The 15,665-nt window shown below is 42.6% G+C and overlaps 1 protein-coding gene across 2 annotated transcripts in view; it reads left to right on the plus strand.

Moving 5' to 3' along the window:
- The first annotated feature begins 8,139 nt into the window (after nt 1-8,139).
- Nucleotides 8,140-15,665, plus strand: part of LOC122539648 (solute carrier family 15 member 2-like) — a 213,708-nt gene continuing 206,182 nt past the window's right edge. The window contains exon 1 of one of the 2 annotated variants that reach the window (XM_087977989.1): nt 8,140-8,197. The gene's annotated coding sequence lies outside the window, so the exon portion shown is untranslated. Of the gene's footprint in view, nt 8,198-9,991; nt 10,154-15,665 lie in introns of those variants that run through there. The other variant, XM_087977990.1, reaches the window with a different exon arrangement.

Genomic DNA, 15,665 nt, shown 5'->3' on the forward strand with positions numbered 1-15,665 from the left:
TGGCACGATGCAATATCTCTTTCCTAGTTCTACCTATGTTAGTACCTGTGTGGATCATGACAATTGGATCCTCCTCCTCCCACTGTAAGTTCTTCTTCAGTCCTGAGTTATTCCCATCACTATACTCTCCTCATTCCTTACGTTCCTTGCTGGTGTCCCCAGTTGAACAGTGCTCTGTACCATAGTCTCATGGTCAGTTTGCTTATCCACTCTGCAGCCTGCACAAACAAGCTGAGTGATCCATTGGCCAGATGCTGAGGCTGACACTGCTTCACTTCTTCCTACCCTGTCCCTTTACTGACCTCACTCACAGTCACACCCTCCTGACCCTGACCACTGATCAAATCAGAAGACCTGATCCTAGGATGTATAATATCCTCCTGGTACGAAGAATTCAGGTTACCTTCCTTTCCCTGATGTGCTACAATGTCTGTAGTTCAGATTCCAGCTCATAAACCCTGCAGATGTGTTTGCCTTTGATTACACTGGTATCCAGGAGCTCTTATATGATGCAGCCTTGACATCATTGATAAATTTTAATTATCAGTTGAGTATTTTTTTACATATTTTATTAACTTTACCACCAATTTGTTTACTATATTAAAACTTGAGAATAGGAATGACCATACGTCATTTATCAGAGACTCACTAAACAGTAACTCTTTCCTCTGTAGACTCATAGACTCATAGAGGTGTACAGCTTGGAAACAGACCCTTTAGCCCAACTCGTCCATGCTGACCAGATATCCTATATAAATCTAGTCCCACTTGTCAGCATTTGGCCCATATCCCTCTAAACCCTTCCTATTCAGACATCCATCCAGATGCCTTTTCAATCTTGTATCGGTAGTTCTCCTATAACACTGTAGCTGCATTTCAGCAAAACCTCACTTAACAGAAAATCACTTCACAGAAATAATGAGGCCTATGGGAAAAATGGGGTTGGGGGCAGACCAGCAAAAAATATCACTCATGATTGTTCAAAAATCACTGAAAAATCTTAAACAAATATAGCACAGCCTGAATAAAGGTTGAAATCATATTTATTAACAAAAAAGTAAATTTAGCATAATACATTTAAAAAATGTAAGAAAGCTGCTCTGTCGGCAGCTGATATTAGCACATGCGCAGGATGGCACAAAGACCAGCACTGACATTGCATGTGTGCGGTCGCCAGAGCATATGCACAACAACACTGACGTGTGCACAGAACGATGTGGAGATTTTGGTACACACATTGGCACATGTGCAGAACAAAGCGCATAATCCAATCCCCCCCTGGAATCTCTCTGTTGCCAACAGAGGTAAGTGTTCTCCAAAATGCTATTCCTTAATTCTTCAGTGACATTTTGGCCAAATCGCACTGCCAAAACGAATGTTATCCCAAAACCAGTCTTCACCGTTTCCTCTGGCAGCTCATTCCAGTTTTTTTTAAATGCAAAAATATGCTTTATTCATAAAAAAATTATCTAAGCAAATACAAAAATTCATAAAAAAATTATCTAAGCAATCCGAATCCGTTCTGTACAATTGCTGCAGAGAGAAAAACGAAATACACATTGGAATTTGACGTCCCACAGTATTACCGTGCAGTTGCAAAAACAAAAGCATTTTAACTCATGTGGGAAAAAATGTTTGCATTCACTTTGAGGCTATGGTTGTGTGTGAATGCATGTAAAGAATGATCTAGAATCATATAGCACTTTTCACAATCTCCGAATGTCCTAAATTATTTTATGATGCTGTGTGGTCTCATGAAATGTTAGCTGAAAATGTGTTGCTGGAAAAGCACAGCAGGTGGGGCTCATGCCCGAAACGTCGATTCTTCTGCTCCTTGGATGCTGCCTGACCTGCTGTGATTTTCCAGCAACACATTTTCAGCTCTGATCTCCAGCATCTGCAGCCCTCACTTTCTCCTTATGAAATGTTAAAAGGGTACAGAATCAGGGAAACTTCAAATGGAAAGGCCAGTAAGGAGGTGATAATGGAAGGTTAGCTACCCATATTGCTCTCAGTAGGGAACCATTTCTTGCAGATATGTTTGTGTTTTACTCTTCCAGAGATACACCTCAAAGTGATGTTAAAAATTCTGTCTTGTTAATGCCAGACAGCTGGTTAAATTAGCTTCTTCTCAAACGTAAATGAATTTGATCTGGGAAGAAGCTATCCATCAGAGTAGGAATCCTTTTTAAATTAATCTTGTTTGACCAACCAAGGGGTGGGTGAATAAAATAGGAGAGCCAGCTCATCCCTCATCACCAGGGAGCTTAACATTTTGGGGTATCTTGTGTGACGATGTTGTCTCTTTAAAAAGATTATTTTTCCTGGGTTTTTTTTTGGAAGAGAGGTTGTAAAGGCAGAGGTGCCAAACTGGCTATGGTAGATGCCCTAAGCCAATAAACAGAAGAGCCTTTAGGATTTAAAAAAAAAACAGTTGTAACAACAGAAGAGCATTGGCAAGTTCTCACGGTTTTCTAGGTTTGTTTTAGCTGTAGCAGTCAGATGCTGTTTGGGTCCCAGAAGAGTTGGAATAATTCCCAGCTGCTACATTCTGTAAAATCTCTCTCAATATTGTTTCCTCCTGGATTGGAGAACAGCCTGTAAGATTCTGTGTCTGAATTTACCTTTTTGCCAAGAGATATGTTTATGTGATGTTACAATATTGGAACAATTAATTAGTAATAGGTACTATCATCTATTATTTGGTTAAGTTTTCCAATAGTTAAGTTAAGTTAAATTCCTCTTTCTTTTGTTAGTATTTTAGATTAGACAGATTCCCTATAGTGTGGAAACAGGCCCTTCGGCCCAACCAATCCACACTGACCCTCCGAAGAGTAACCCACCCAGACCCATTTCCCTCTGACTGATGCACCTAACACTGTGGGCAATTAGCATGGCCAATTCACCTGGCCTGCACATCTTTGGACTGTGGGAGGAAACCGCAGGAAACTCACGCAGTCACGGGGAGAATGTGCAAACTCCACACAGACAGTCACACGAGGCTGGAATCGAACCTGGGATCCTGGTGCTGTGAGGCAGCAGTGCTAACCACTGAGCCACCGTACCGCCCGTGATTAAATAAATGGTGTTTTGTTTAACATCAAATGGCTTGATCAGTTGCATCATACCTGGAATATGCATTTCACATCTGTCTTTAAAATAAGGAAGAGCTAGGGTCTAGGCTACCTTCTTAAAATATTTTGAGGTGTGCTGGTCTGGTCGATAACACCCATCTAGAACCATTTGGGAATTTACCCTCGGACTACAACGCACTCATTGAAATGCTGGCACTGTGATAATATCGGAAATAGCAGATACTAGCAGGTGGGCTCTTCTAGTATCTCTTCACAGGTTGATTCCCTGGGATTCTGTTAATGGTTTTCCTCTTGTTCCTTATGTTCCCAATGGGAAGTCATTAGTATTAGCTAAGCACGGAGAGCAGACAAAGAATGAAAACAACTGGCAATTTGTTACTGAGTTTTTAATTTTACTTTCATGTTTCATGCTCAGTAGAGGCATATAGTCAAAGAGTAATACAGCATGGAAACAGGCCGTTCAGCCCAAACTGCTCCATGCTGACCATGGTGCCCCCTCAGCTAGTCCCAATTGCCTGCATTTGGGCCATATCCCTCTAAACCCCTCCCATCCATGTATCTATTCAAATGTTTTTTAAATGTTGCTGTTGTACCTGCCTCAACCACTTTCTCTGGCAGCCCATTCCATTGACGCACCACTCTCGACATGAAGAAGTTACCCCTCGGGTCCTTCTTAAATCTTTCCCCTCTCACCTTAAACCTATGCCCTCTAGTTTTCAATTCCCCATCCCTGGGAAAAAGGCAATCTGCATTCATCCTGTCTATGCCCCTCATGATTTTATATACCTCAATAAGGTCACCCCTCACTCTCCTACATTCCAAGTAATAACGTCCTGTCTTGGCCAACCTCTCCCTATAACTCAGGTCTACTAATCCTGGCAACATCCTCGTAAATCTTCTTTGCACTCTTTCCAGTTTAACTATGTCTTTCCTATAACAGGGTGACCAAAACTGCACACAATACTCCAAGTGCGGCTTACCCAATGACTTAAACAGCTGTAACATAACGTTCCAACTCCTACACTCAATGCCTCAGCCGATGAAGGCCAGCATGCTCAGTGCCTTCTCCACCACCCTGTCAACTTGTGACGCTGCTTTCAATTAACAATGTATTTGTGCTCCTTGGTCCCTCAATTCCACAAAACTCCTCAGGACCTTACCATTTACTGTATAAGTCCTACCTTGGTTTGACTTTGCAAAGTGAAACACCTCATACTTCTCTGTATTCTCAGTAACGAGCAATTCCATAGGAAATAATGAAAAATGGTGAGACCAGCAGTAACACTGGGAAAGCAGGCAGTAAAATAATTGTATTTCCTCCACATACTGTCCTATCATGTCCAGTCACCCTCCCCTTACTTACTGGAGTTTCCTATGCTTGCTCATAGAAACAAACATATATATTTCTATAACACCTTTCACTATCACAAGGGGACCCACAATCCTGCATAGTCAATGAAGTACATTTGATATGCAGGCAACAGGGCAGCCAATCAGTGCATATACGCTCTTGGAATCAATGATGTGATAAGGGTAGATAATTTGTTTTATTGATTCTGTGTGATTGATAAACGTTGGCTTGTTCACTACAGAGGCCCCCCTACTCTGTGCTATATCCATTGAGATAGGTTATAGCCATTTGAGAGGGCAGTAGAGTAACATCTTACCAAAGGACAGTATCTCTAACTGTGCAGCGCTCCCTCGGTACTGTACATGGAAGGCTGGCCTAGCTCACGCACAGTACTCTGAGTTCTCAAATAGTGATAAAAAAAAAGACCACGTAGTCAGACTAGCAACCTTGAACATCCGAGATGGAGACCTAGCATAACACCTCATTGCTCCGTACTGTGTATCCCTATGCCCGTGGTAGAGATAGGGTAGCGACTGAAGGAAGAATGGCCCTTTAGTTGCTGCTTCTTCTTACTATCCAATGAGCTGAAGACAAATGGATGTCCAGTAAGGAGAGAGGAGAGGGCAAGTCAACACCATAATTCTAACCAAACTCCTCTCCAAACTCTGAGACCTAAGTCTCTGGTCCATCCTCTGCAATTGGACCCTTGACCTCCTGACCCATAGACCGCAATCAGTGAGAATAGGTAGCAACGCCTCTTCCATGATAATTCTCAACACCAACGCCCCGCAAGGCTGTGTACTGAGCCCCTTACATACACTCTATACACTCATGACTATGTGGCCAAGCCTCATCCTAACTTCATTTACAAGTTTGCTGACAACACCACCTATTGGATCTCAATATGCAATACAGAAGGCAGAATACAGGAAAGCAATAGAGTGCTTGGGGTCATGGTGCAAAGATAACAACCTCTCCATTAACATTAGCAAAATGAAAGAGCTGGTCATTGGCTTCAGGAAGCAAGGCAGAGAGCACGCCCCTGTCTACATCAGTGGTGCTGAGGTGGAGATGATTGAGACCATCAAAGTCCTAGGCGTGACAATAACTGACAACCTGTCCTGGACCACCCACACTGATGCCACAGTGAAGAAAACACAGCAACACCTCGACTTCCTCAGGAGGCTAAGGAAATGCCGCATATTCATAAAGACTCTTACCAATTTAAAGCACCATAAAAAGCATTCTATCCGGATACGTCACAGTTTGGTATGGCATCTGCTCTGCCCAGGACCGTAAGAAACTACAGAGAGTTGTGAACACAGCACAGTCTATCACACACGTCATACTTTCATCCATTGACTCCACCTATAATTCTCTCTACTTCGGGAAAATAACCAGCATAATCAAAGATCCCTCCCACCATGATTATAATCCCTACCAACCTTCTCTGTCTGACAGAAGATACAAAAGCTAAAACACGGGTATCAACAGATTCAAAAGCTTCTTCCGTACTGTTATTAGACTTAGACTCATAGAGTCCTACAGCACGGAGACAGTTCTTCGGCCCAAACTGGTCCATGCCGACCAAAATGTCCCCCCATGCGAACCCCATTTACTTGCACTTGGCCCACATCCTTCTAATCCTTTCCTAGCCATGTATTTGTCCAAATGACTTTTAAATGTTGTTAATGTCCCCGCCTCAACCACTTCCCCAGCAGCTTATTCCATCTGCGTACCACCCTCTGTGTAAAGAGGTTGCTCCTCAGGTTCCCTTTTATCTTTCCCCTCTAACCTTAAACTGATGCCCTCTAGTCCTTGATTCCCCAACCCTGAGAAAAAGGCTGAGTGTATTCACTCTATCCATGCCTCTCATGATCTTATATACCTTGATAAGGTCTGCTCTCAGTCTCTTACTCTCTAAAGAAAAAAGTCCTAGCTTGTCCAACCTCCCCCTATAACCCAGACCATTGAGTCCTGGCAACATCCTTGTAAATTTCTCCTGCACTCTTTCCAGTTTAATAACATCCTTCCTATCGCAAGGTGACCAAAACTGAACACCATACTCTAAGTGCAGCCGCACCAATGTCCTGTATAACTGCAACATAACTTCCCAACTTCTATACTCAATGCCCTGACTGGTGAAGGCCAGTGTGCCAAAAGCCTCCTTCACTGCCCTGTCTACCTGGGACTCCACTTTTAGAGAGCCATGTACCTGAACTCCAAGGTCCCTCTGTTCCACTGCACTCCTTAAGGCCCTGCCATTCACCATGAAGTTCCTGTCTTGATTTGACTTTCCAAAATGCAAAACCTCACACTTCTCTATATTAAACTCCATTTCCCATTTCTCAGCCCACTTCCCCAGCTGATCAAAGGCCTGCTGCATTTTCTGAGAACTTTCCTCACTCTCCACGATACCACCTATTTTAGTGTCATCTGCAAACTTACTAATCACGCCTTGTACATTCTCATCCAAATCATTGATATAGATAACAAACAGCAATGGGCCCAGCACTAACCCCTGAGGCACTCCAATAGTCACAGGCCTCCAGTCCAACAACCATCCTTCCATTATTGCCCTCTGCTTCCTACTATCAAGCCTGTTATGTATCCAATTTGCCAGCTCCCCCTGGATTCCATGCGATCTAACCTTCCAGAACAGCCTACCATGTGGAACCTTAACAAAACTTTACTGAAATCAGTATAGACTATGTCTACTGCCCTGCCCTCATCAACCTTCCCAGCCACTTCATGAAAGAATTCTAACAAATTTGTGAAGCATTATCTCCCACTCACAAAGCCATGCTGACTACTCCTAATCAAATCCTGTCTTTCCAAATGAATGGATATCTTATCTCTCAGAATCTTCACAAGTAATTTATGTTACGCTGACTGGTCTGTAGTTCCCAGGCTTTTCTTTGCAGCCCTTTCTGAATAATGGCACAACATTCACTACCCCCCAGTCTTCCGGGTCCTCACCCGTGGCTAACGATGATGCAAAACTATCAGCCAGGGCCCCTGAAATTTCTTCTCCAGCTTTTGGACTCCTGAATGGAACTCTCAAGTTTAAATTTACCATTGATATTGCTCTTTGTGCACCTTCTCCGCTCTGTTCTGTTACCGTCAAGCACTTTGTATGGTATGATCTGCAAGTACTGCACCAAAACAAAACTTTTCATTATATCTCGGTATATGAGATAATAATAAATCAAATCAAATCAAATCAAATGAAAGTCTGTAATGCATAGGTAATAGCATACTAATATCTGAACTTATACATGGAGAGTAAGGATTTGAAACTGGTGGTGTAGGGTGCCAACCCAACAGAATTTAGTTCCTTTTAGGGCAGGATTGGTGAGGGTTAGGGATTGGTGAGGGTTAGGGATTGGTGAGGGTTAGGTCAGAGACAAATCAATGAAAAGGAAATGATGAAAGGTTCAGGATCAGGGACTGTTGGTATGTGTGGGGTGAGCTGGGAGACTCCAGCAGTCACAGGATACAGCGTGTGGGATGTTTTCTTTCAACATTTCCTGTACATGATACTTGGAGTTTTATGGAGAGGAACTGGGCAGGTACGTTAACGCACGCTGCTGTTCCCTGCCCACTTGCTAGTGCTAAATCTGATTGGAGCTGGGAACCCTGGCTGGCTGTAACATGACACTACAATCAAAACTCAAACTGGTTTAAAGCAACACAATTCACCAGGGAGACGCGGCACAGTAAACTCAAACTCAACAAGCACATTGTAAATGTAAGTATTTTAAGATGTTTACCAATGTTTATTTTTCTCATGTTTCCAGTTTCTGTCTGGTCAGTGTGGCTTATTGAGTGGCTGTAAACACTAAGCTATTGCCTCTCCCTTTAGAAATGGAATATCTTTGACAAAATAGTGACACTGATCTAGTATCGGTATTCTAGATTCTCACACTAGGAGGCTGTTCGGACCTCCCATTCGGGTGCAGGTTCCCTGAGCACTGCCTCACTGAGATCTAGGTGTCCTGGGCACGGTCTCTCACTGTGCTTTGGGTTCTTTCGAAACTGTTGCTCACTAAAGTTCAGATTCCCTTCGCACCATGCCTCATCTGGGTCTGGGTTCCCTGGGCACTCACTGGGAACTGCTTTCACGGGCACTGCTGGTCACTGGGATTGAGATTTCCTCTGTACTGCCTTTGAGTGGGGTCCACCATTTTCACAGTGTCTGGGCTGCAAACCTCAGCATCTCATCAAAGTGACTGCTGCAAATGTCAGCATTGATTTGATCGCATAGAAAGACAGCCACAAGGCTGATGACTTTTGCTGCCAACACATTCTGTCCTGTTTGAACTTCAACACACACTCACTTCCTACTAGTTTGGAAAGACTGAGGCCAGTGGCCAGTAGTTCTTAGCTGAGACCCCACAGCTTTGTAGAGACCAGTGATGAAATACTTGGCCATCCTGCGCTTTTTCACTCAGGCCTGGGCAGAACCAAATACAGTCAATGAATTATCGGAGAGAAATACTTTAGACCAGTTTTTGTGGGTCATGTTGCTGACATTCTCAGTGAGGTGACTGGTTTTGAGTAATGTATTTAATTCAGCGATGCATTTCCTGTTTTTCCACTGTGCGTGTACGACTTTGTAGCTGGTCTCCTTTTGCTCACTTCTACTCCATACCCCTTGTGATCCTTACCAAACAACAATCTAATGATTTTAGATTTGAAAGCTCCAGTTGACTGGTAGAAAGAGTTACAGATTTCCATCTTGCTCAATGTGAATAAGTACTTAGTTCCTGAAGAGCCCGATACTCCTGGTGTTGTGTCATTTTAAGGTGAGACCTCCTTATTCTGGATTGTTCCCGCCAGAGGAAATAGTTTCTTTGTTTCTGTGCAAACATGGTGGTCTTCCTTTGAAGTTAGAGATCAAAGGTGTATAAAAACATTAAAATAATAATAGCTTTAGTATGGAAAAACTGCCTCCCAGGTGGATAAGTTAAAAGTCACACAACACCAGGTTATAGTCCAACAGGTTTATTTGTAAGCACTGATCCTCCACATCCCAGGTGGATGTGAAAGCTCTCTGCCTGTATTCGAACAAGAGCAGGTAGGGTTACTGCTGCTCAGTATTTAACACTCAACTATCACTTAAAAACAGATAATCTGATTATTTTATTGCTTATCTGGGATTGCGTTGTGAGAATTTGCTTGCTGCTTATCTTACATTGAAATAGGAACTCCACTTTGAAAAGTACTTAATTACCTGTCGAGCATTGGGATGTATTGAGAATTGTGAAAAAATTCATTTGTGGGATGTGGGCATTGCTAGCTGGTCAGCATTTATTACCTGTCCCTAGTTGCCCTTGAGAAGGTGATGGTAGTGAATTGTGAAAAGTGCTATATAATTGTAATGTTATACTCTAACTCGTACAGTGGATTTACAGTCACTCACTCAGTACAGTCTGAGAGGGTGTTTAGAAGGATGGTGGATGATTGTAAGCTGCCCAACCCCAGTTACTAAGAATGTGTTTGTCTTTCCTTCTGTCTGATTTTCCTGCCAGGTACAATAGATTGATCGTGGTGTATTCTTGGTGCTTCCTTGCAGGAGCCCCTGGACAGTTTCTGGGAGCATGCTTGAAGAAAGTTACTAATCATAGGGTAGGGAAAGATTGTCTGTGGTGAGCTGGGATCACTTGGAAAATCATTTTCAGAAGGAAGGTTTACTGAGCAGTGGGTGAGTTTACAGTCTCAGCATACGGTAGCTGAATGACGTTGAACCTGTTGGGCGACTGTGGCTGTTATCAACATTCCAGTTTATTCTACATTTCAATTCTGTGATTTTTAATGCCTAAGATTTCATCCCATTCTCAGCACAGATCCAAATGGTATTTTTTATCTGTTTTCTCCTTGCCTTGTGATATCTTACACAGCTGCCATTCTTCATTCAATAGCTCTATTTGAGAATTGATACGTTATTTGACTGTGGATTGCACCATGTTGATTATTTGGGCAATCCTGCTCTGCTAATGTGCACTTCCAGGTTGGTAGCCGTTGGCTGTTTGTTAGGAGTGCAACCCTTGGGTAACTCCTGCTGCCTGTTTCTCCCTGACTGACCTGGCCCTCCTTGAATACGAAGACCCACCTCAGCTGAGATCAGCTCCGATGTGAGTGAAAGTTGAAGGCACACTGATCTGTTTGGCCTCCTGCCACATGAGCGCTGCTCCTTCCCTGAAAGCTGGACTATAACCTGGTGTTGTGTGATTTTTACTTTGTCCACCCCAGTCCAACACCAGCTGCTCCACATCATGGCATTTACCAAGGAATAGACTTGCAGTTGAGTAAAGGAGCATGGCCTTCCTATAAATACAAATTGCAAGGTGCATGGAGCACTGACCGAGATCACGCTGTGAGGACAAGAGCTCTGGTTGGGGTTCCAGTTGGAACCTTACCAGACCAGTGTTGAGTTAATGGACAATTTGGACTTGCCTGATTGAGTAAAACTCACAGTGAATAATTCTACAGTATGATCGACTGGTATAAAATCTCCACTTCAGCACTACTTGCCTTTCAAGCAATGTTTACTGTACAGCTTGATTCACTAAATTGTTGGAAGTTAAAAATCACACACACCAGGTTATAGTCCAACAGGTTTAATTGGAAGCACACTAGCTTTCGGAGCGACGCTCCTTCATCAGGTGATAGTGGAGGGCTCGATCGTAACACAGAATTTATAGCAAAAATATAGCAGTGTGATGTAACTGAAATTACACATTGAAACATTGATTGTCTGTTAAGCCTTCCATCTATTAGAATACAGTGATAGTTTCACTTCTTTCATGTGTAAATCACAAAACCTTTTTTTTGAAGTTGCATTCTCAGGTTAGCTGTTAACAATGGTGATAGCTGGACAATATGTTGAAGGTGTTGGCCCCCTGTGTTCTCTGTCTATGCCATCATGTTCAGATTGATTCTAATCTAAAAAGTTGGGGAACACTTCAGTGGTCCAGGACATTCAGCCTCGGACCTTCGTGTGACCATCCTGCAAGGTGGACTTCGGGACAGGCAGCAGAGGAAAGTGGCTGAGCAGAGACTGATAGCTAAGTTCGGTACCCATAGGGAGGGCCTCAACCGGGACCTTGGGTTCATGTCACATTACAGGTGATCACCATTGCACTATACACACACACACAGATATTCCTACACACACACACTCTCACATACACACGGACACAGGTACACACAGACGTTCACACAGACACCTACACAAACCCTTATAGACACACACACTCCCACACTCTCACATGCACCCCCTCACAGACTTAAGACACTCTGCACTCACTACACACACACATACACGTTCTCACACTCACAACCCCCACCCCAGACAGACAGACACACAGACAGACAGACAAAGACCCACATGCACGCATATATTTTGTGTGGTGAATTTGTACTTTCAGGGTTACATTGTACTTTGCTCAAAAACTGCATGAATTCATGTAAAACTTCATTATCTCACTTTTTAAATTAGAACCAACCTAAACATGATGGCATAGACAGAGAACACAGGGGGCCAACACCTTCAACATATTGTCTCACTATCACCATTGTTAACAGCTAACCCGAGAATGCAACTTTAAAAAAAAGGTGAAAGAAGTGAAACTATCACTGTATTCTAACAGATGAAAGGCTTAACAGACAATCAATTTTTCAATGTATAATTTCAGTTACATCACACTGCAAATTTTTGCTATAAATTCTGTGTTACGATCGAGCCCTCCACTATCACCTGCTGAAGGAGAGTCGCTCCGAAAGCTAGTGTGCTTCCAATTAAACCTGTTGGACTATAACCTGGTGTTGTGTGATTTTTAACTTTGTACACCCCAGTCCAACACCAGCGTCTCCAAATCATAAATTGTTGGAGATTTAGTAATGCCACTGATGAGCACAATCATTGTATGTTATCAGTTAATGGTACAGCCCGAGGAGTGGCTATCTATCTATTAGCTACATAGAACAAACACAACATGACCGCTGATAGCAGCTGAACACCTTGCAATCATGGATCGGAGGTTTATGGTGATATTATTATAGCCCAGTGTTTGATAGTGCTTTGCCCAGTAAGGTTTCATTACTGGAGCTGCTGAACAAATCACATTATTGAAACTCAAAGCAGGCTCTGTGAACAAATTGATAGAAACATGGATAAATTCAGGAAAGGACATTAAATTGATCATAGAATTGAGTAAATAGTGGAGTGGGACCTGCTGCGCCTTTCCAGCAACACATTTTCAGCTCTGATCTCCAGCATCTGCAGCCCTCACTTTCTCCTAAATAGTGGAGTGATTATTATGTTTGCTATACTAGCAAAAGGTCCTCAGACTGATTCATTCTAGAAGTCTTGTCATGCAGTGGTAATGTCCTTCCATCTGGGCTCAAAGATTTCAGTTTAAATCTCACCTGCTCTCTGAAGGTGTATCATAACATGTCTGACTAGGTTGATTAAAAATAATCAGGAGGTAGTGAGGACTGCAGATGCTGGAGAGTTAGACTCAGTAAAATGTGGGGCTGGAAAAAGCACAGCAGATCAGGTAGCATTCGAGGAGGACGAGAGTCCTGAACAAGGGTCCTGCCCGAAACATCGACTCCCCTGCTCCTCGGATGCTGCCTGACCTGCTGTGCTTTTCCAGCACCACTCTAATCTAGACTCTGATCTCCAGCATCTGCAGTCCTCCCTTTCACCCAGGAAATGTTGCACCAATTTGTACACTGCAAGCTTTCACAGACAACAATGTGATAACGACCAGATCATCTGTTTTAATGCTATTGACTGAGGGATAGCTGTTAGTGTGCATGCTGGGGAACACTGCTCTGCTTTTTAAAACAATACCATTGGATTTTCTTTACATTGAACTGGGAAGTCACACAGAGGATAACTGTTGATGCATGGCTTGTAGCTGCAAGTTTTTCCCATTTTATAAAACCTAAATGCCAATGGCATCTTCTCAGTCCCGATGCGTTGATAGAGATTATGCTGTGTGACAGTGAGTTTTATGAATCGACTTGCTCAGTTGTTTGTTTTCCTTTGGTGTCACCAGTTCCAGAGCAGCTAATGGCCGCTGTGCTGTTCCTGGGTGTGTCAGCTCAAGAGCAGGTGGAGTAACTGCACAATGTCATTCGCAGTCCAACCTTTCAACTCATTTTTAATTTCCTATGTTTAGTGTGAATCATTTGGGTTGGTAAATCTGAGGTGTGGAAGCATGTGTGTGTGTAGTGAAAGAGTGAGATCTGGTTGAAAAGATGAAGGAATATTGGTTGGGAAAACTCTGAGATTCCTCTGAGGTTATGGACACGCCGAATGGAATGCTGATTTTGGAAAGTGATGGTGTACATGGACATTAAAACTGATTCATTAAAAACATACTCATTAAAACTTTCTCTTTGACCAAGTTTGTGGCCAGCTGACCTGATATCTTTGTATATAACTGGATGTATATGTCCACTTCATGAAGTCGCTTGGGATATTTCATTGCATTAAAGGTGCTACATAAATGTAATTTGTTGCTACTGTAGGTGAAGAGGAGTTTCTCTTTAAGATTGGTAACATTCAAAATAGAAATGTCATCCTACCTGCATGGGTTATATTCTGCATTACTGAGGGAAGTAAAGGAGCCTCTGACCACATTCTTTCAATTCTCCTGAGGCACCAGGACAGTGTCAGAGGACTGGAGGGCTGTGAATGTTACACCCTTATCCAAAAATGGAGTAAATCCGATAGTTTCAGACTTGTAAGTCTATTGTCAATTGTAGGGAAATGTTTAGAGTCGTTACACTGACAGTAATTACTGCCCATTACTGCAGATGCTGAAACCATCCCAGAGAATGCTGGAGAAACGCAGCAGGTCTGACAATACCTGTGGAGAGAGGAACAGTGTTATCATTTTGAGTCTACTCTTCTTCAGAACTAGTTTCTCCAGCATTTTCTGTGATTCTTTCTACACTGTGATACAATTTATTGTCACTTGAAATAGCATATGATTGAAACAACAGCCAGCATCGATTAAGGTGAAAAAGTGTAGGAAAAGGAGATGGCCACTTATCTCTTGAGTTGTCCTGCCATTCAGTGAGATCATCAGTGTATGACTTCCCTATTCCCATCTTTTTGTCATATCTCTTAAGCCCCTTGGTTTGCATCACCTTGGTCATGAATAAATACCTTGAGGTCACAACACAGATTGCTGTGGATACAGTAGCCATCCTGTGAATTAAATTATTTGTGCATTATGCCTACTCCTTTAGTCAGGCCTCTCAGTCAATTTCATGACTGATACTTTGCCTGGAAGTCCATGAGCTTCAACTTTAGCTAACTGTCTCTGAAAGGAAAATCATCAAATGTCTGCTGGAAGTCCCATGTATATTAAAAAGTAAAAGAAAAAGTCAAATGATATAGCATTTATTACAACTACTGGACATCTCAAAGCACTTTGTACTCAGTGAATACGTTTTGAAGTGTTCGCTGGAATCTCAGAACACTCCAACCAGCCACTGGCTATTTGATGATGTTAATTGAAGGATCAATTCCCCAGGCAGCTGGGGATAACTGCCCTATACTTTGAAATAATGTGTTGAGGTATTTTGCATTCATCCATAAAGCAAATGGGATCCCAGTTTAATATTTTATCTCAAAGATGGTGTCTCTGTCCCTTGGTAATCTCATCAGTACTGCAGTGGACTATCAGTCTTGGTTCTTGTACTCAACTAATTGGCCTGATGTGCTGGCTTCCTTCTTTCACCTTTCTTAATGTTTAATCATTTTACATAAATGTCAGGGCTCTTGTGGTGCAGTGGCTGTGTTCCTACCAATGTACTTGGAGGCCTGGGTAAAAGTTGCACTTGCTCCAAACATTTGTAATAAAATCCCTTGACAGATTGTTTAGAAAATATCCAATCTAATTTAGTGTAGGTTTGTTCGCTGAGCTGTAGGTTTGATATCCAGATTTTTCATTACCTGGCTAGGTAACATCATCAGTGGCGACCTCAAAGTGAAGCGAAGCTGTTGTTTCCTGCTTTCTGTTTATATGTTTCTCCTGGATAGAGTTCCTGGGGTTAGTGGTGATGTCATTTCCTGTTCGTTTTCTGAGGGGTTGATAGATGGTATCTAGATCTATGTGCTTGTTTATGGCGTTGTGGTTGAAGTGCCAGGCCTCTAGGAATTCTCTGGCATGTCTTTGCTTAGCCTGTCCCAG

The sequence above is a fragment of the Chiloscyllium plagiosum genome, unplaced genomic scaffold, assembly GCF_037043375.1.
Source record: "Chiloscyllium plagiosum isolate Xiang-an unplaced genomic scaffold, Cpla_swu_hap1 HiC_scaffold_32, whole genome shotgun sequence".
In the NCBI taxonomy this organism is placed as follows: Eukaryota; Metazoa; Chordata; class Chondrichthyes; order Orectolobiformes; family Hemiscylliidae; genus Chiloscyllium; species Chiloscyllium plagiosum.